General features: G+C 35.9%; 1 long non-coding RNA gene across 1 annotated transcript in view; it reads left to right on the top strand.

Moving 5' to 3' along the window:
• The window catches only part of LOC145430202 (uncharacterized), a 35,765-nt gene extending 16,275 nt beyond the window's left edge, over positions 1–19,490 (top strand). The window contains exon 3 of the long non-coding RNA XR_013910665.1: positions 19,030–19,490. This is a non-coding gene — a long non-coding RNA (uncharacterized LOC145430202). The remainder of the gene's footprint in view (positions 1–19,029) is intronic.
• Positions 19,491–20,034: the final 544 nt, after the last annotated feature.

The following is a 20,034-nucleotide window of genomic DNA, read 5'->3' on the forward strand; positions in this document are numbered from 1 at the left end:
GCATTTAAAGTACATTAGTATCAATATAATATAAGGTAGGATTCCAGAAGGATTCCTTTATCATCATCATCATCATCCATTAAAGGAAATTCAAGTCAGGTAAATGATGAATGAGGCAAGCGTGCTGAATAAAATGTAATAGAGTTAACTTATTGACTCCTCTCTCCTCTCATGTGTTTTTAAGATAAATGTCATGGTCCACAATGACAGGCATTAATATTTCTAGCTCCACCTGTTGCCATGGAAAATCATGGCATCAGAGTTCCATAGATATGTTCTTCTGGTATTGCCTCTGCCCCCAGGTGAATATTAACATATGGCTGAATTACATGCTACATTACTTTGTGATTTCTCCCTCTCTGCCTTTTCATATGCCTCTGTCTCTCCCAAACACATAAACACCTTGAGCTTGCCATGCTCCTAAACTTGTCTCTCTCTCTCTGCTGCTCTGTCTCTGAGTTGCAAAATCTCAGGAGAAAGACACATCATGGATGATAATGGCTTACCTGTAGTGTTGATACTTATTCATATCCTGAACAACAGAGCTGGCAAGCCAATAATTACTACACAGTGTGGGCAAACACTCCACAGACATTATCTAGAGGGGCCAGAGCCTTGTGTGTAACTGGTAGCACAAATCGATACCACCAAATGGCAGCTTGCAGATCTCATATAATTAGACAGAGACAAAGGGAGGGAGCTCTGCAGGCCCAGACAGATGAACTTAAACAAGCATTTTTAGCCTGTTTCTCAACATGTTCCACCAAACATGCATTGGCTTGATATTGAATAGCAAAGCTAATCCCACACAAAGTGGGGACTGACTGGCAAAGAGACCTAAGAGACATTTAACAAAGCAGCTTAAAGACAATAAACAGCAGACATATATCAAAGAATCAGAACCAATTTTATCTTTTTGCATTTAAGCTTCTCTTTAATTTGATTACAAATCTGATGGAATAGACATGTCGGCAACTGTTTTGTTTCTCTTTTTGTTTTACTTTTTCCTTTGGCGTCATGATCATTTGTGTCAGCTGTGTCTCCCCAGGTGTTTCCACTTCTCTCATTACCCTCTTGTGTATTTAAGTCCTCTGTCTCTAGCTGTTCCTTTTGTTTTTGCTACTGCCAAGTTTCAGTTTCATTTGCATGCTCATGTTTAGACTTTTTCATGTTTATGTTTTGCATGTTCCTGTTCAGTTTCATGTTCTTGTCTCTCGTCAGTGTTTTCATAGTTAGTTTAGTTCTTTCCCAGTTTAGGTTTTAGTTTAGTTATGCCCTTGTCCACCTTGCCTTGTTTTTCTGTTTTTGGACACCAGCCTGAAATAAATGGCTCGCTTTTTGTTTGAGCATCAGTTCACTTCTCCCGTGTCTGCTTTTGGGTTAGGGTTCACTCCATAAGCACACCGGTGTGTTTATGGAGCTTAGTTAACTAAACTGAACTGAGATATACCAGTTTTTAAATTGTGTTGATAGGTCACGTGAAACCAGAGTCATGATAAAAAAAATATACAAAATGTTTTTTCATAAATACTTTAGTCAATTTTAAGAAAACAAAAAACACCCCTTTACTATTGGTGGAAAATGTAGCATGTCGACCAATCAAAAAATTATATGGAAACATGTGCCGTTGTTTAGGAAGAGGGTGAAGTTTTAGGAGTGACGTCGACAAGAGAGACAGTGAGTTTTGAGATGTGAGAGATTTGTGACGTTTGGCATGTTTGGATTGTGTAGTTAGTGTGTAGTCTAGTCAATAGTTTTGTTTTGTGTGTCAAAACAATGAGGCAGCGACTCAGTGTCACAGTGGCTGTCTAAGTGCCACCAAAGGCAGTGTAAACGCTGTCTCCAGGTGGAAAACAGGAGGAGTTATACGCTTCTTGCATTCAGGCCTGCAGATATCAGGCTTGTGATGTGCTCCTCTGTCTTAGTGGACATAATTTTTTGGAGTGGCACAGATCCTTTGTAAAACTTCTTATTTGATGCAGAACACCTCAATGCTCTGTAAATAGTTTGAAATGGTTATAAAAAAAATGCCTTGGCTGCATCTTTAGGTAAATAGTTGCATATAACTTTGTTGTTTGCAAAACTTTTGCATAGGTTTTTAAAATTTACAGTGTATATTTGCATTTCAAGTTATGAAAATGATTTGTTAAACATATTTGTGGTTGTTACAGTAAAAAATGTAACTTTTTTTCTACTGTTTTTTTTGTCTGATTTTATATGAATTGTGTTAATATAGTATGTCAAAATGAAAAAAAACATCAAATTTAAACGTGTGAGGTTGTGCTGAAAAGAATGATACCAAACAAGGCAAGATAAATAGTTTTTAAAGGTGAAATGCAGAGGTAAAATCAATGATAGAGAAAAAAAAACAGCCAATTATACCCTGGGCCCCAGAGGGTTAAACTTTTTTTTTTTAAGTAACACAATAGTTACTTTTCCTAGTAATTAGGTAGTTTTATAATAGTGTAACTCAGTTACTTTTTTGAAGAAGTAACTATAACTAATTACTTTTTCCTTCCAACACTGGTAGTTGTGCACTTTGTAGTCGACCGATCAGTCATTGAAACAATTAAATAAGCACTGACTTTGATTGCTCATTACCTAATGTCACTATTACAACATGTGGTCTTTATAATTTTATATACAAATATTTCCTGCACAAATATCAGCATGGCACCATAACAGTGTTCAAGGAATTTCACTGCATTGTTCTATTTTGTTGCTGCTTTTTTCCACTTGTTCTTTTGTTAAGAGATTGTTACTTCCCTGTCTTCAACTCGTCTGTGCTGACATGAAAATTCATCTTTTGTGGGGTAACTGTAGAGTGAACAGGACTACGCAGTATAAATACCAAGTATTTGGTTCCAAATTTAATAATGCCATTCATCATTATATATTGAGACAAGTGGAAAATAAGATGTGATGTATACCATCCTTAAAAAACACTCCAAAGAAGGAACAAAATGTTCACAAGTCCTTTTTTTAGTTTTAAATTAGACAGCAGATGTTAACAATACAGACTCAAAGGTATAAAATTATGCTTTTTTTCCCCATGTTGCCTTATTTCTATAGTTAAAACTTAGTAAAATGCCTCTCCTTTGATTCTAGATGATGCAGTCAATAATAACAAACTTAAGAAGTCATAAAATAACTTCTTTTGGATAAAACCAAATCTCCAGAGATTGCAAATTTGTCACGGCTTTGCTAACTGCTGAAATCCTGGCATCTCTATTTCTCCAGATTGACAAATCAGAGACTTTATTTCCCTCCATTTATTTTTTTTAACCATGGGAAAAACCGCTAATGTTATGATTAATGCATATTTGGAGACAAATTTGTACAACTACTGCATATTTGTTCTGTTTCATGTCTAATCTAAGGCTTCTGATGATCAGTGCTTTCCATATACTGCGTAGCCATCCATCCGGGGAGTGTAGAAAGTGCTCTGATATGGAAATTGAGATTCATGCATGATGCCATCTGTTGATTTTATGTCAGTTTTTCAATAGCAATGGTCCTTGGAAAATAATTTTCTAACACAACCAAGGAAAAGGATCAAGCCATAAGTGAGATTTCCACATTTTTACATGAACATTAAAAAAAAAAAATCGCTAAATTTATTTAATGAATATAATTGGCGAGAGAAAGGAGAGCGCGCGCGAGAGAGATATTTTTTAACCCCACTGTGCACTGATATGTATAAAGTACATCAAATTTATTTGGAATTGAGGCTTCCAATGCATCATTTATGTTGTGTGTGCCGCTGCTACTGCTTCAATCAACATTTTTGTTAACATTCCTACCACAGATAATTGCTGAAGCATTCAATTCAAATAGGTATTTCAGACCTAAATATTCAAAACAAAATACAATAAAAAATAATCCCTCTAGCTTTAAGTTCATGTTTTATGTCAATGTTTATAAAATACACTTATTTGCCTGCTGCTAAGATAAACAGAAGTAAAACTGCTGATAATATTTGCTAGTTTAATAATTTCCAAGTCTGAAATTTATTTCTGTTTATTCTGTCACTTGGTCATTATTTTTAAGCATCTGCCAGCCTGTTGTAAATTGTGGAAAGAGTAAGTGCAATATGGAGCAATCTAAAAATTTGAGCAATCAGTGAATCAGAGTAACAAATGTATCTCATTTACATACTGGGTAAAACATGCACTTCCATGTGTATTATCCTATGACTGGAATGCCTGTTTTAAACGGTGCCTTAATCTTACTCTTCTTAAGAAGGATAAGGCCTGTGATGTGGAAAAGAGTTTACATGAGCCAGTCTATTGATTAGTTTAGCATCATGTTGATTAGCGACTGGTCCTGGTCACCATGGCTACATAAGTGCATTAACTGTTTTTTTTTTTTTTAATCTCACCAGAATTCTCTATTTTTATTCATTCGTTTTATTTCGTTTTCGTTTAAATGACTTCCTGTGTTTAACCTAGAATATACAATACAGGCTGATTAAAAAAAAAAAACTAACATCTACTTTTAATAAGGTTCTTTGTTAGGCAATATGGAACAGTGGGTAGATGGATGGATATAGATGGCCATCCATTTGTCTAAAGACACAATATCATTGGAGAAGCATTCATACTGAGAAAACACGCAAGTCAATATAGTCTGAATATGACAGTGTGGAGGAAAAAAACAGACAAATATGACACTCCTGGAAGCTTCAGAGGGAGGATATAAATCTCTCTTTACTAAAGCCATATAAGAGAAGCAAGCTGGGCAAGCATTCATATAAGACTTTCATCTCCCTTTACAATATTGGCCTTTCTAGTAAATGACTTTCATGATTCAAATGTGTCAAGAAGGTTTCCAGCTAATGCATGAATTATTCTCTCTTTCATTATTACCTTCATTCTCATTCACACTAGATGGTCCTTGATTTTTGTTGACAACAACAGTTCTCTTACTATCTCAAAGTACAGTAAAAGCATGAAAAAGAGACTAGTGTGCTTTCTGTATTTCAAGAATATTTCTTTAGCCTTTAATCATACAAGATGTGGATGTCAAAAAATGACAGAAAAGGTAAAATTACAGACATTTTACAGAAGGAAATGCAGAGAGCAGTAAGACAAAAAGAAAATGTGAATATATTAAAATGATATAATGCGCATCATCAACACTAGCTATAGTTTGAGAAAGCAGTTTCAGATTTGAACATCTGAAGGAGCACATGTCCTTGGGATGGAAATATGTTATTGCCACGTGTTGATGTAATATGGGATAGTGTCTTGATGTGTGATTTGACCATATAAGCATTCTAAAAAAAAAAAACTAAAAAAAAAAACAGCCCAATGATCAGATTCCTGTCTGTGATAAAACAGTTTGCACTCAGCATGTTCAAACAATTTCTTGGCATTCTATTTGCATCCAAGTAATGCCATCTGTTTCAATGATTACTTTAACATTCAAGTTGTGTGTGAGATACACTTGTGTATGGTACTGGGCTGGAAGAAAATGAGACAGTCTGTGTGTTCAAAGAGAAAGCCAAGTTTCTACTGTGGGACACACTGCTGAGTGCAATATCAGATTTAATATCAAAATAGCACTTTATTGCATATCAGTAAGTATTTGCAAAGGTGGGGTCATGGGTGGCATTACTGTAAAATCAAAAGACATCAAACATTCTTTGAAGATGGCATCAAATGAAGTACAGAGAGTGAGCTTTCGTCTTTGTTGCATTTCAATCAGTGAATAATGGTGCCAATGATACAGTACTTGGATAGTTAATCCCAATGGATACTGGAAGCTTTCTAGGATATCGCTCTGAATACCCATAACTCAGAAATTCCTAACTCCGTTCTTCAGATCCAAGTTCTTTACAATATGATCCTAATCTTTTCTTTTCTAGTTCTTAAGCAGTGCCTTTAAGATTTGTTCTGGAGGAGGTTAGAGTGTGATTGAATTCTTAAAGGATTTTCTTGTTAGAATATTAAAAGACTTTTTGGTCTGAGTACAGATTGTTCAGCAGAGGTCAAAATAACCTCTGCTGTTATGGGGAAGACAAGTTTAGGAAGTTGGTTATGAACATATTTGAATACTGGGGCGATGTGATCCCTCAAAAGTTATCACAACCACAGCCTTGCAATAATGTACAAACTTTCACATCCACCTTACTTTCCTTTCTGACTTTGTGTAAAGTAAAATATTTTACTTAAGCTCTGTTGCTCCAGGTTCATACTCCTCAAATCAGTTCAAATTTCAAACACATAATATATCTGTTAGCTTATAAATGTATCGACTATTACTGTTAAGTGTAGTTCCTACAAATAAATAATAGGGACTAGAAATACTGGGAAAAAATCAACACAAGGAAAAAAAGAAAAATCTTCTTTTCTTGAAAACTTTATTCTACGTATCAGACAAGAAGAGTGACAAATAATCTATTTCTTAGTTAGTCCAAAAACAACCAAAGTGTGATGTTTTTGTCATTTATATCAGGAGCCTTTGAATTTCATCACATTATATCATTTTCATTCGGAGATAAGCACTTGATGAGGCATTATGTGCAATACTTACTAGTATTTCCAAAAGACATTGTGGACTGTTCTACTAAGATACTCAAAAATAAAAAAACACCAGGAAATAAAATTCCTGGAAGATGCTGCTTCCGCGAAATTTTATTCTATTTTAGTTTGTATTTACCTTTCTGGATCAGAAACTAAAGCAAAACACTGTAGCTAATAGATGAATGCATATATTGATTGGAAGAGCTCAGTCAATGGGTCTTTACACCAGCAATTCAGACTTCTAAGAAGAAGACGTTAGATGTTGTTATATCATTTTTTTTCTATAAGTACTATGTTTTTTAGTTTTTTTCACATTTCAAACTGAATACTATTATAGTATTCATTGTGCCTCAGTGTTGTGAGCCAAGTGGCTTTGCTACACAAAACAGTAAAATGGCAGTTTATGAAACAGTAACTACGTTTAAGCTTTGATGCATGGTTTCAACACGCTTTTTATATTTTTCATTTTTTAAGTACACGGATTGAAGAATGGCTTTAACACAGTCTGAATGGTGGCAGCTTTTAAAATAGTAATCTATTCATTCCTCTTCATGGACACAAATTGTACTTAGAGTGTCAAGGAACAGCATAGGAGTAAGGAGGTGGTAGCACTGACATGAATTACACAGATTTCACATGAAGAACAACTAAAAATCCCACATGTCTTATTTGTCTTTTGCCTAGGAAAATAATTACTATGGTTAACTTCATATTAGTGAAAATGTGCTTCTTGCATTTTTTGTATTTATTTATTATCTCAAATGTATCATATCCATTTTTAGGGTTTTTTTTTTAATGACTTTTGTCTGGGACTGTCTGATGCTTATTTCTTTGTGGAGTGGAGTCAAAATCCAACTTAATCCAAATCAATGGAATTAGTTTCTGTGACTACGGCCTTTAAAGCAATTGCTCTTGGCATTTTCCACCATATTACATTCACTTTAACTCTCTTAAACTTATTTAGAAAGTGCTTCAGGCCAAACACAGTGACAGCACTGCAATGTCCCACTAATGCTATCCAGTTTTTCAAATTGATTTAAATCATCCATGATTTAATGATACCCGATAATAACCAAGACAAGCATCCAGGGGACCTGCTGGACACAGGAGTAACACATTCCCATATATGGCTAATTTAAAACCACTACTTAACCTAACATGCATGTCTTTGGAGTGTGGGGAGAAGCTGGAGTACCTAGAGAGAAGGCAGATGCACAGGGATGACATGCTAACCAGTGCAAGGCTGTACCACCTAGTATAAAGGTATACTATATACTATGTTTCACCACGCGTTAGCCTGGCCTAGGTTTTTAGCAAGAGCAGTGTAACAATTAATGAGTGACTATTTTTCCATCAAAAATTAGTAACTGGTAAAGAATTCATGGTTTGGTCACAAGCCTACAGTACAGTCTATGCAGTGAAGCTGTTGAAATCATTTGGTAATGTCTATTTCTGAATCAGTAGAGTTCTAAAATTTATTAAAGTGTATTGAACTTGTTCACCTCTTTCAGTGCCTTTTCTTAATTAAATGCCAGATATATTGAAAAGAACAGTCAGTAAGAATGTTACCAGTCTTGATTAAAATCGAATTCCCTCCCAAATCTTTAAATACTGTTTTACTGCTCTGAGCTCATGTCTGTCTTGTGCAACCTTTCACATTTAACAGCCATGGTTGTAGCAACTTAACTGTAACTCTATAATTTTTATCCCTGCTGTGTCTGCTGTGCACAAGGTTGTATGACCGCTGGCACTAACTGTGTTATTAAGTTACTTTTCTCTTTCTGATGCCTGTGGCCTCTTTCTGGTCCAGCATAGGTTGTCCTGGTAATCACTGTAACATCCCGAAGCTGTTCTTTGATTGGTCTACCAGAGCAGCACTCTGGGCTGTCATTTCTTATTTGGGAAAGGGAGGAAGTTCATGCCCACAGACAGGACTAGATTTGATTGGAATAATACTGGTGTGCACTGAGCTCACAGAAATGCCCATCTTGACAGTGACAGCACTGTATGTTTGCTGCGATGCTGCAGAAATGGAAACCAGCCACCAAGACAAATCATCTTCTACTAGTTTTTACTAAAAATTGTAGATATGAATGTCTTTCTTCACAACAGCCATTTCCATGGTATTAATCAGTTTGAAGGCTTACATTTTAGGGGGATTTCCAGGCTCTGTGTGTGTGTGTGTGTGTGTGTGTGTGTGTGTGTGTGTGTGTGTGTGTGTGTGTGTGTGTGTGTGTGTGTGTGTGTGTGTGTGTGTGTGTGTGTGTGGCGATTTAATGGAGAAAAATAAACAAGTCTGCATATTTACAGAATGACCAGGGTCAAAAGACAGAGGCGAATAACAAAGCCCTGCCTACATCATTATTTTGGCCCCTTGATGAGTGTCTTTCATTATTAAAAGTCTAAGCTTTCATTTCAAGATATTATTGTTCTTCAAATGAAAGAACAATAAATGCATTGTGTGGACTGCTATGGTGATTGTTGTACATGTTATCAGAGTTAAATAAATATGCAGCTATATTTGAAAAAAAAAACAGAGTTAGAGTTTGAGTCCAGGCGATGTGCAGATAACTAAAAGTGTCAAATTTGTTTTAAATAAACTTAGGATGCTCAATTTTCCATATTCATTATCCTTATTCACATGTGTTTTCTGTTAAACACAGAAAAGTATTCTGCAGACAGACAGTGACATACTTCTACAAAGTGCAAATACCCCATGACTTTGATTAATCAGTCTCGTTGGAATGATGTCACATTTTCTTTATTTTCTCATACAGAGTGCAAGTGGAACAGATGGTATTGGGGAGTAACATATTCTCATTAGGAGGTCCAGAATCTGCACATATGAAAGGGAGAACGAGAGAAAAGGGGGAGGGGTAAAATCCTCAGAGTTTTGGCACAGATCAACTCTCTGACCTTCTGTCCAGTCTTCTGGCCGACAGGCAGGAATAAAAGGATGAAGCAGGAAAGGAAAACTGACAGGCTCTCAGTAGCTCTAGATCTGAGTCGCCAAAATCAGTAATCACTGATATGTTGCTTTCACATTTTACAGGACGTTTGTTAGGAAAAAAAATCAATAAGCAGCAATAAGACATCGGGTTGAGTCTGTACTTTCACTATACTTAAAAAAGTTACTGTACCACTGGAATATGTTTGTGCTTGTGTTTAGTTTTAAAGAGGATGAAGAAGAGCACTTAGTTGTGCATAAAAGCCAAATCTATCCATCTGTCCTTTTGTTATTTATGTTTCATTAAGTCACCATGATTTGCAGCAAAAAAAAAAAAAAATTGGGTTTCTGAGGTTGTCGATATTTGTTTAAACATAGAATGTGACCTTTATTCCACCTATTACTGCCTGGCAGCTAAATAGCATGTCATGCACTTTGACTGATGTGTCAAAAAGGGAAGATGACTGTCTGGTTGAATTACTATGTGTCGAATTCATCGTCTCTATTAGAACACGCCGTGGTTTCTTCCACTGACAAACACCTCCAATAGTAAAATGAGTAGACTATGGCTCAAGATGGGAGGTTGACTCTACTAAGTTCTGCTATGTTGTAGTATTATATTTGTAGGTGAAGAAGTTTTGTTTGTCCATAGGCTAAACACATTTTAAGATAGCAGAACATGGTGTGTTAACAATGAAGGCCTACAGTTAAAGTTTATGTTGCTTTAACTCTGTCCATCTCCTGGATTCATGTAGATTTAAATAACAATCAGAAAGATTGCTATTGTTTATCTGTCACAACTTCACTTAGTAACAAAGAGCAGATTTATAAAGTAACAGTACTACAGTAAGTCCTAGAGTCACCACAGACATTGAAGTGGCTCTGTTGTGTCTTCTTCAGCAACCATAAACAGTTTTTGAAATAGCAAATCAGAAACAACGTTGGATACATGTTTAGCATAATGTAACACTATCACCCTGTTTAAAATATTAAGAGATAAGAGCAAAGAAATTATATTTCTTTTCACAAAAACATAAGTACATTATCATCATCATTATTTTTTTTGTTTATTTTGGGTTTTTTTCTTCAAAAAAATTTTCTTACATTATAAATATTTTAATATAAATACAATTAATATAAATATTAATAATACTGCACACTTAGGAATAAGTTACTACAAATGTAAAATGGGCAAACTGGACAATTGTGTTCAAATATTAAAAGTTTAGAATTTTCAGTTTGATATATAAAGAATTATTATTATTCCTGCGGACAACCTGAAATACTGTAACCTGTAAACAGCACAATAGTACTCAAGAAAAATGGTGGAAACTGTTGCCTGAAAATACTCTGAATACACAAACATTTAAAATCCATGAAATAAATAAAAATGACATAAAAATGAAATAAATGAGACAAAAATCCAAGAAAAACACATGACTAAAATTAGCAATTAAAAAAAAAGTAGGTGTTAAAACATGCTTAAATGGCTCAGTAAAGCAATTCTGACCATTTGCATTGAAACGAGCCAGTTGGGGGTAAATCAGGCATTGATTAGGATGCCTTCCAGGCATCTCCCAATAGAGCCATTCCATCAGAGCCAGAGTGGCTTCAAAATACCTCTGGATTTCACATGAGTGGGAGGTGGATGTGGCATTAGGGTAAAGGATTTCAGGTTTTCTGTTCTATGTCACTTCAATACAAATCCCCTGTGTCAAAAATGGCTGGCTGAATAAACACATTTGAACTGTGTCCTATGTAACTAACTGCAATGTCTGCAGTTCTGAAGCTAGACTCCCTCTTTGTACTTCTATAATTTTCTCATTCTCCACTGACTAGTCATCATGCCAGAAGTCTGACCTTAAACCCAGAGAACATCAACACTGTCACTGACAAAGACCAAAAGAGAATTCATGTCTTGAAGAGATGGAGACTTGCAAGTAACAATGCTGTTATACACGGATACCACTGAATACAAAGGGCAGACTTTCAAGGAAAACTGTAGATTGTTTTGCATCCATCTTGCATCCACCTACTTTCTCTCAAGGAATTATACAGAAAATATTATCCTTCCCAAATAAAGGATAGAATAATAATATTAAAGTAATTATTGTGTGTTTTAGTAGCAGTTTGCATACATGATGCCAAACCACTAGTGATCTATGTTTGTTCCTCCTTCTTCTCCACAACCTCTTTGGTAGTGAAGTAATATAAATATGCCGCAGGAGCCACCACTGGGAAAGTGGCCTTGGAAAAAGCCCTTGTAGTATGACTCATTCACTGTCCTACACAGCAATCACAAAAACACCCCCAAACCTCAGGCTCTTTAAGGTCAGATGATTAGAAGCTTTGTTGCCAACAGGTCAAAGTATAAACACCAGTTATGACAGCAGGAGGAAACACAGAACCACGTCTGCCCCTAACTATGAAGGTGAAAAGCAATGATGTAGTCCTTTTATTTATTTATTCGTTTTGCCTTTATCTTATTAAAAGAAGAGCTCAGACATATAGACTTTAATATGACACTATTAGCTCATTAATTATTGCATACTTAAAATTAAGCAGAGTATATTATTTCAGTAGGTTCCCACAACACATTTGCGTTCACTCTGCTGATAGAATATACAGCCTGAGATGGTACCAACAATTATGGGAGTTGCACATGTTTTATTGTGTACATTCAGCACACATTATCGGCTTACAGTTGTGGTCAGATGTTTACATACACTCATCATGGGCATAAATGCCATGGTAATTTGGGGTTTTAAATGACCTCTTTGAACTGTTGGTTTTGCAGGATGAAATGATGGTACAGCACACTCCTTTAAAATCTTAAGAAAACAAGAATTGTGAGCACGAGTTTCCAACAAGCTTCTGACATAATTTTGCTTTGCTATATGACCAGTTTTCTGGGCAGAATTGGCAGAGTCAGTTAAAGTTGGCTGGTTTCCTGGCACAGACCTTTTAAGTGTAGTCTATAAATTTGCTTTGGGAAAGATTTTTCAGAAGCTTAATGCTAGCCTGCTTCATCAGGACCAAAATCAGTCTTGATGTGTATTTGTCCTTTTGAAACTCCCAGTTGTAACCAATATGGTTGAACATTAAGCTAATGAGTGAGGTAACAATGAAGAATTTGGAGGTTGTTCTCTTCTTCATTAGTCCATCCAGTTTATGCAGTCCACCAGAACAACTTACAGCAAACAGCCCCAGAGCATGATGCTACCACCTTGCCTGACATTGGTAAAGTGTTCTTTAAAAGCCTCACATTTGCTCCTCCAAATATATCTCTTGCCACTGTGTAAACTTGCTCAATCTTTCTCATAACTAACCATAGTCAGCTTCCTCAGAGATTAATAAAGTATTCTGATTTATAGAAGTTTCCTCCAGAAGGCATGTGAACTGTCCAAGTGGACAGCGGCAAATTTCATTCAAGTTTTGAAGGTGTGGTTTGTGAACCAGGGGCTTTATGCATGGTTCACACCCTCTCAATCCGGCATAAAAATCACTTCACTGTGATTCAAAGTTCCAGAATGAGACATTTCCAATTTGTCTAAATCTACAATTCTCCTTAAATCTTGAGTTCTGTGTATCATCCCTGTTCTTTGCATCCTTATTTTCAGTGGACACTAGCATGATGCCCTTTGCTTTGAACATTTGAATTGTGATGAGTAGCTACAGGCTGGCCTCTGAATCTCTTTACTCATTGTTTTAGAGAAAAATAATCTCAAAAAAGGGAATGCCTTTTATGACCTGCCACCATATTTTTGAGAAAGCTCACAGTAGCTCATAGTCTTGGAGGCGGCCGTGATCTCTCTGTCTTCTTCTAAGATAAACAATTATACTAGACAAGAATACAAAAAAACAAACATTTCAAACCCATACAGCAATCAATACAATGAACTCTACCATTTTTGCCTCAAAACTTGGGAGAATAGGACTAATAGAAAACTTAAATTGTTTATGTCCCAAATCACCAGTAGTAGTCTCTAAATAACACTGTGAAAGTTTCTATTATTATTTAATTGATTGCAGCATTCTGAAATAACCTTTCCATTCAATAAGATTATTGTAAAACATAATACAGTATCTATTACTATTACACACCGACCTATCTTGGCTCATAAGACACATATATGAGAAAAGTTCTTACAAAAGTTGCCCCAAGTTTGTAAAGAATATCAAAACACCAAACTTCTACTTCTTCATACCTCCACTTATTGATCTTACTGATACTGTATCTTTTACTGATGTATGAATAATAATAAAAATAAAATCAAAAAATTATTTACTCTTTATAATAGTTTATGCTGTGGTCTAGTTTTTCTATTTTTATTTTCTGCTCTAATAACAATGCAATAGAATTTGAAGAAGTGATTACATAGTGTCACTTTCTTTTCAGCCTCGCTGTTGTCAATCTATCCTCAGAAAGTGATTTTACATTCTTTATATTTAAGGCACAGTTCTTTTTGACTGCAGGTTATGATACCTCATTTAACCCTGTAAAAAATACATGTTTTTGTGAGACTAAAGATTAAGCAAAGAAGCACGGTAAACGGAATCACTTTCTGCCTCAAAGTTGAAAGACGAAGAAGACGTCTAAATCAGATAGATGATGCAAGAGTGAGCCTTCAACAACATGTGGCTGAAGAACAATTTTGCCATTTTAGGAATGTCTGAAAATGTGTTTTGGTCTTCGATGATAAAAAACAGAAAATAACTCAATTTGAAATATCATCATGGGAAGCTGAGAAATGCTGCTTCCATGCTAATTGCATGATTTTGATGGCTCTGATCTATGCTTCTATGGTTTGTGTACTTTGTGTCCATGACTTAGACAGATCTCTACCCTCCACAGAAGACACAAGATAAAATACTCTGAGAAAGGTTCTTTTTAATGAGAAAGTTGTACCCTTGAGTAGTTTCATAAAGTGCCTTGTTTTTTTCCTGAATCAATCAGTACTTTCTGTGTCAGACAACTAGAGAAAACTGTGAAATTATAACACTGTATCAAATCTTTGCATCTTGTAGCTCAGGCAAAGCACAGTTGTGCAAAAAGTCCCAAATATATTCAATTTGTATTCCAACTGAGGAAAGATCTCAAATGTGGCATTGAAAATCCATTTAGTAAAGACCTCCTAAAGCAATGTATTTTAGCAATCTTTATCAATCCCAGGCAGATTATGCTATATATATGAAAAAGGGATTAAAAACTAATAGATTTTAACGCAATGGCTTCACTGAAGGTAAAGGCACATAAGGACAAAGCTGCTCTGTTGTTTTCAGTCCTTTCTCTGTTCCCATATTCTGGCTTGAATCTCTGCCAAGTGAGATACCATTCCTCATTCGGGAAGGGAAATTAGAACCACTATAACTTTGCAGCTGTCCAGAGGTAGAGTCCCTTAGTAGCTCATCTCAGCTCTAATCTCATAGTCTAATTCTCTTCACACCTGTGACACTACCTGGTTTGCCTTACTTGCGTGACTATCCCTAAATTCCAAGACATCTAATCCAAAAACATAAGCCCAGTGTTGCTGAGTTGGGACAATAATATTTTGGGGAGGGTAGAGAAAGAGGCAGAAGGCTGTGGTAGTAAGCACTTTTGCTGACCACAGCCTTCTATGTAATTATTTATTTATTTCCTTGTTGAGTTATTGCTGGTTCACTCTAGCATTTTGACAGCCATCATATTTGGAGCATGACAAGTTTAATTTAAATAGATGTGGTACAGAAATTCAAAAAATAGCCCAATTTCACTGTCTGAACAGATGTAATTGGGTGGTGTCAGCACTGTATACAAATGTGTTAGTAATGCACTTTTTTCCTGTCAATCGGTAATGTATTAGATGATTTGTGAAAAAATGCAAGTGCAGGAGCTAAGATTTAACTAACTTAAAAGGTGATCAAACACTAAAGGTAAAGAATAAAACCCAAATGAACATGAGATAAAAGGTATCTAGCATGCTACAACAGTCTACTGAACCGTTGCTGTAGTAGTACCCTGCATTGATCAATCACTATGATTTTAGCTCACAAATGTTAAATTTTTGACAATTTTTTTTAGCTAATAACATACCTAATGACATTTCACATTAGCTTTCCTGTTGTTTTGTTTTTTTGTTTTTTTTTTGCTTTTTGCTTTGTTGAGCTTTCTCTATTTCACTTATTGATATGGATGATCATGCTTAAGAAGTGAAAACATTTTGCCTTTATTTTGTACAACTGGAAGAGCAAGTGCTGACTTGATTTGATTAGAGCCTTGATTTACCAGGGCTCTAGAGTGCGACCAATGTGGTCGCAAATGCGACCTAATCTCTCAATGGTGCGACTAAAAGAAAATCGTAGGTCGACCAACGGTTCGAGTAAAAAAAAAAAAAAAAAAAAAAGTCTCAGCAGCTCTGAAAGTTTCTGTGTGGTCGACAACAGACACACATTATGCCCATATCGTGGTCTAAACCAATCAGCAATAGTCAAGGGCGGAACCTCTCAGATCCCCATGCCCAAGGTAAGATGTTCAGATATTGAAATGTTCAGTTTGAAGCTTTTGAGGCATTTTTTGATTTTGACTTTCTTTTTATTTTATATATCTTGAGATAGTTTAAGTTTAAATTTCAGCTCAGTGAAGCACTTTAAGCACAAGAACTTATTCAATACCATATTTTTCAGACTAAAAGGTGCACTTAAAATCCCTTCATTTTCTCAAAAGTGTGCCTTATGTATGAATTCTGGTTGTGCTTACTGACCACGAACTGATTTTATGTGGTACATGGTGCGCAAAAAGCTGTCAAAATGTTTTAGTATGACTTTGGTAAGCACCACTTGATGGATTGTTGGAATATTATGGGTACCGTAGTCAGGAGCCTCGCAGAGTAATACGTACCGTGCTTCAACATAATATTACCGTATTGTGTGTTTATAAGGATCCCAAAATGGTACGGAAATGGAGGAAGCAAGAAGAATGAGTTGAGTAAAGTTAGACCTATCTGACTGTTTGGTTTTGCTTTATGCGCCTTATAATCAAGTGCACCTTATGGTCTGAAAAATAGGGTAGCTTATCTTTCTTGTAGAAATGTGCTCCAAATAAAGAACTTTGCGTTGACAAGATTGTTAGTTAATCATTTACAAATCAGTATTGTCTGTATGGACAGCAATTTTCTTTTTAAAAAAAGTGAACATGTAAAGCTGCGGTGTTAAGGGATGCGGTTGAAAAATTTGGGTGCACGTAAATTTTCCACTGATACACCTAAGAAGTTAGTCTAGAGCCCTGTTTACAGTTGTTTTATGTTGCCCTCTTCATTTAAACTTTTCCTCAATGTTTCCCAAGTTTCCTGCACATAAATTAGAGTAGTGCAAGTAAACAAATACAGTATAATATACACTATATACTGACGGAAAAATGGATGAATACTGTTTCTATGTGGCCACTATTAAACATAAATGCAATTTAATCATCAAATGGTGCAAGTAATGTGTGCATGAATTAGTGCCGAGAAAGAGAAAAAAAAAACTGTAATTGACTTCTTGCAGTGGTAATTGTAGTATACTGGACTGGAGTATACTCCTGCTCAGTCAGAGGTTAATAAACATAATTATTCTGTTCATACATCTATGTACTGTTACTGTTACTCACCCTGAAATGTGTCAAATCTGAGATAATTGCCCCAAATCCCACTCTAAAATATAAATGGCCTGCATTTACATAGCGCTTATATATACAGTATAGCCTGGTGCAACCATTAATACAAAAATGTTCCAACAACAAACTTAAAAATGTTGTTTATTTTCTTTATCCCTTTTTTCAGGTGAAGCTATAAACTGTGATTGAAAATGGTAATCATCAGCTGCTGTGAGGTTAGCTGGCGTTAGCTGAGGTTAGTTCATAGACTGCAGACTGTTGGACTTGATGGATAGCATTAACAACCTGCTAGCTGCAAATAATCATGTGCAGTTCTGAAAGCAGTCAATGAACTAACCTCAGCTAACACCAGTGGCAAGTGGTCTTCAGTAACAGTAATAAATCACACAGCAATTGTACATTCAAGTAGTTGTAAGAAGCATGACAATATATTAAATAATATATTAAGTATTCAGAATACGTTACTCACATTGAGTAACTTAATGGAATGAAAACTACATTTTGGGGCATGTATTCTGTAATCTGTAGTGAAATACATTTTAAAAGTAACCTTCCCAACATTGAATGTGTTTATATTACCTTAACCACAGGTCTGTAGATATCCACCTAGCACATCATTATATACCAGCTAGCCCAAATTGAAGAACCTTACAAACATTTCTGCTGTTTAGCTTTCTGTTTTTATTCATGTCCAAAGTAATACCAGAACCATTTTTTTTAAATTCCTCACTCATTCCTTAGAGCATGGCATAAACCTAGCAAGCTAACTTCATGCTAACCTCTTAAATCAACTTTTTCTATTGATGTCAATAAACTTTATTTTAACACCTAGGAGAGTTGCCACATTAATCATTTTATTGAAGATGAAATGATTTGGGCCATTTGTAACATTTGTAACACGCTGTCAGCAACAGCACTATCATGTAAAAGTAGGGACACAGCATAACTCAAATGTAATGACAAAAGTAACATAGATTGTTTTCCCTCTAAATTTTAATAATAAAACTATGAAATGGCTGATTAACCCTTTAGTTTAATAATAACTTAAATAACAGTATACGTTTTCAGAATCATACACCATATTGTCATACTGAAAAATGTTTTCTACCTGTCATGTAGTATCTTGCCTAAAGCTTTTTAACCAGCTGCTTTAAGCCCTGCTTTTCCACCATGTAACCATATTGGTCATTTCCATCCACCGTCTGCTGTCCCTGTCATATGTAGTGCAGTTAGTGAGTGCTCCAGTAATGCTCAATTGTTTAAATTTGGTTTGCACATCACTAGTTGCTAGCATCTCCTCCTTCATAGCCTGCTTGTACTCGAATGTTGTGTTTTTGCCTCAAGTAGTGAAACAAGCTTGTTGTTTCCTACTTTGGCAGGAACAGTTTTTGTTCATATTTTACAAAATATTATACTTTTTGAAGGGGGGGTTGAACTGCCTTGCTTCTTAGGTACTAAATCATCAGACTGACACATGACAGCTCTCTCAGACTGGGACTGTCTCATTGTTGCACGCATGCATGGCGTAGACTTTTTTATTGACTTTTCTGGGGGGACTTCAACACCACCAAAAAATGTTGGGGGTTTTTTGTTGAATTTATTAGACAAACTTGAGAGTGTACTTTAAACTTAATAACTGTTATTTTCTACATGAAATAAAATGAGTTGCATCATAAAAATAGATTCTACTTGAAAATATGCTATCTCAAAAAAATAGAGTGCGCATTATAAGGTGGCAGTGTGTAAGGCTAAAACTGACGAAGTGACTGAAAGTGACCACTACTGAAATAATCCACCCAAGTTTGATCAGTGACTATTACCTTTACAATTAGTATATCAGAGTGTTACGGCTGTGGCCATAAGGACTCTGTGTGGGCTGCTTTGTTTCTGTGTCTCTCTAATGTGCTTAAAACTCTTTGCAGGTTCCTCCCCTAATGAAGAGTAGTGAGCTGCTGATTGGACCATGGAACACGTGACTGCGTTCAAAAAGCCCCTCTGACAGCTGCCGCCAGAGGGAGAGAGAGAGAAAAGCGAGTGAGCAGTTTGACAGCAGACGAGGACCTGGCCCTGGTTTCCAACCTATACTTTTCTGTGTATCTGTGTGAGCCGCCACTGGTGTATTAACATAGTGCTTAGGCACGCATAGGCTGAAGCGGAAGGGGTGACCCTAACCCTAACCCTTTTTCTTTTGAACAGTTTTATCCTGTTTTCGGAGCCAGGGAGCGAGGGATATTATTGTCATTTGTTTGTTTTGTTTCTTTCTTAGGGTTTAGTTAGTTTCCTCTGGCGGGACTTAGTTGGTTTTGTTTATTATTTTGGCCTGGGTTCACCCTGGAGCTATGCTTCCTGACCTTCAATAAAATCACCTTTGTTTTACTCATAACTGGTTTCAGATGTTTGGCTTGGGAACCCGGGCGGGTACTTGTCTCTCTCTCCTCCAACCTTATGTGCGTCTCTACACGCCTAGACTAGGGGCGTAACACAGAGATTCTTATTTTCATTTTTTGAAAAATTTTGAGAAAAAAGTTGTGCCCACTTTTTTTTTCCAGTGGCCCTCATCCTCTTTCATACATATGTGTAAAAATAATAAAATAAGTAATTTAGTATGTAATGCTTCAAGGTGATGCTTTAACATTTAAAAATGTTGTAAAAAAAAATCATAAAATATCTCCGTTTTAGTTTAGCCCTTGCCCTTTGTGCTCGTTGAATGTTCTTGTCTCATTTGTTTGTAAACCTGACCTCTGAATTCTGGATCTTGTCCATTTACAAAGTTTTCAGATGAGAACCAAATTGCCTTTTGTGGCACAGTGAGGGAGATTACTTGGTAGAGCCCAAAAACTTGTCCAGTCTAAAGTACCCACTTTGAACGTCACATTGACGTCCAAAGTGGGTAATGGTTGGACATCCAAATTGTGGAACTAGTTTGG

The sequence above is a fragment of the Astatotilapia calliptera genome, chromosome 7 (genome assembly GCF_964374335.1).
Source record: "Astatotilapia calliptera chromosome 7, fAstCal68.1, whole genome shotgun sequence".
In the NCBI taxonomy this organism is placed as follows: Eukaryota; Metazoa; Chordata; class Actinopteri; order Cichliformes; family Cichlidae; genus Astatotilapia; species Astatotilapia calliptera.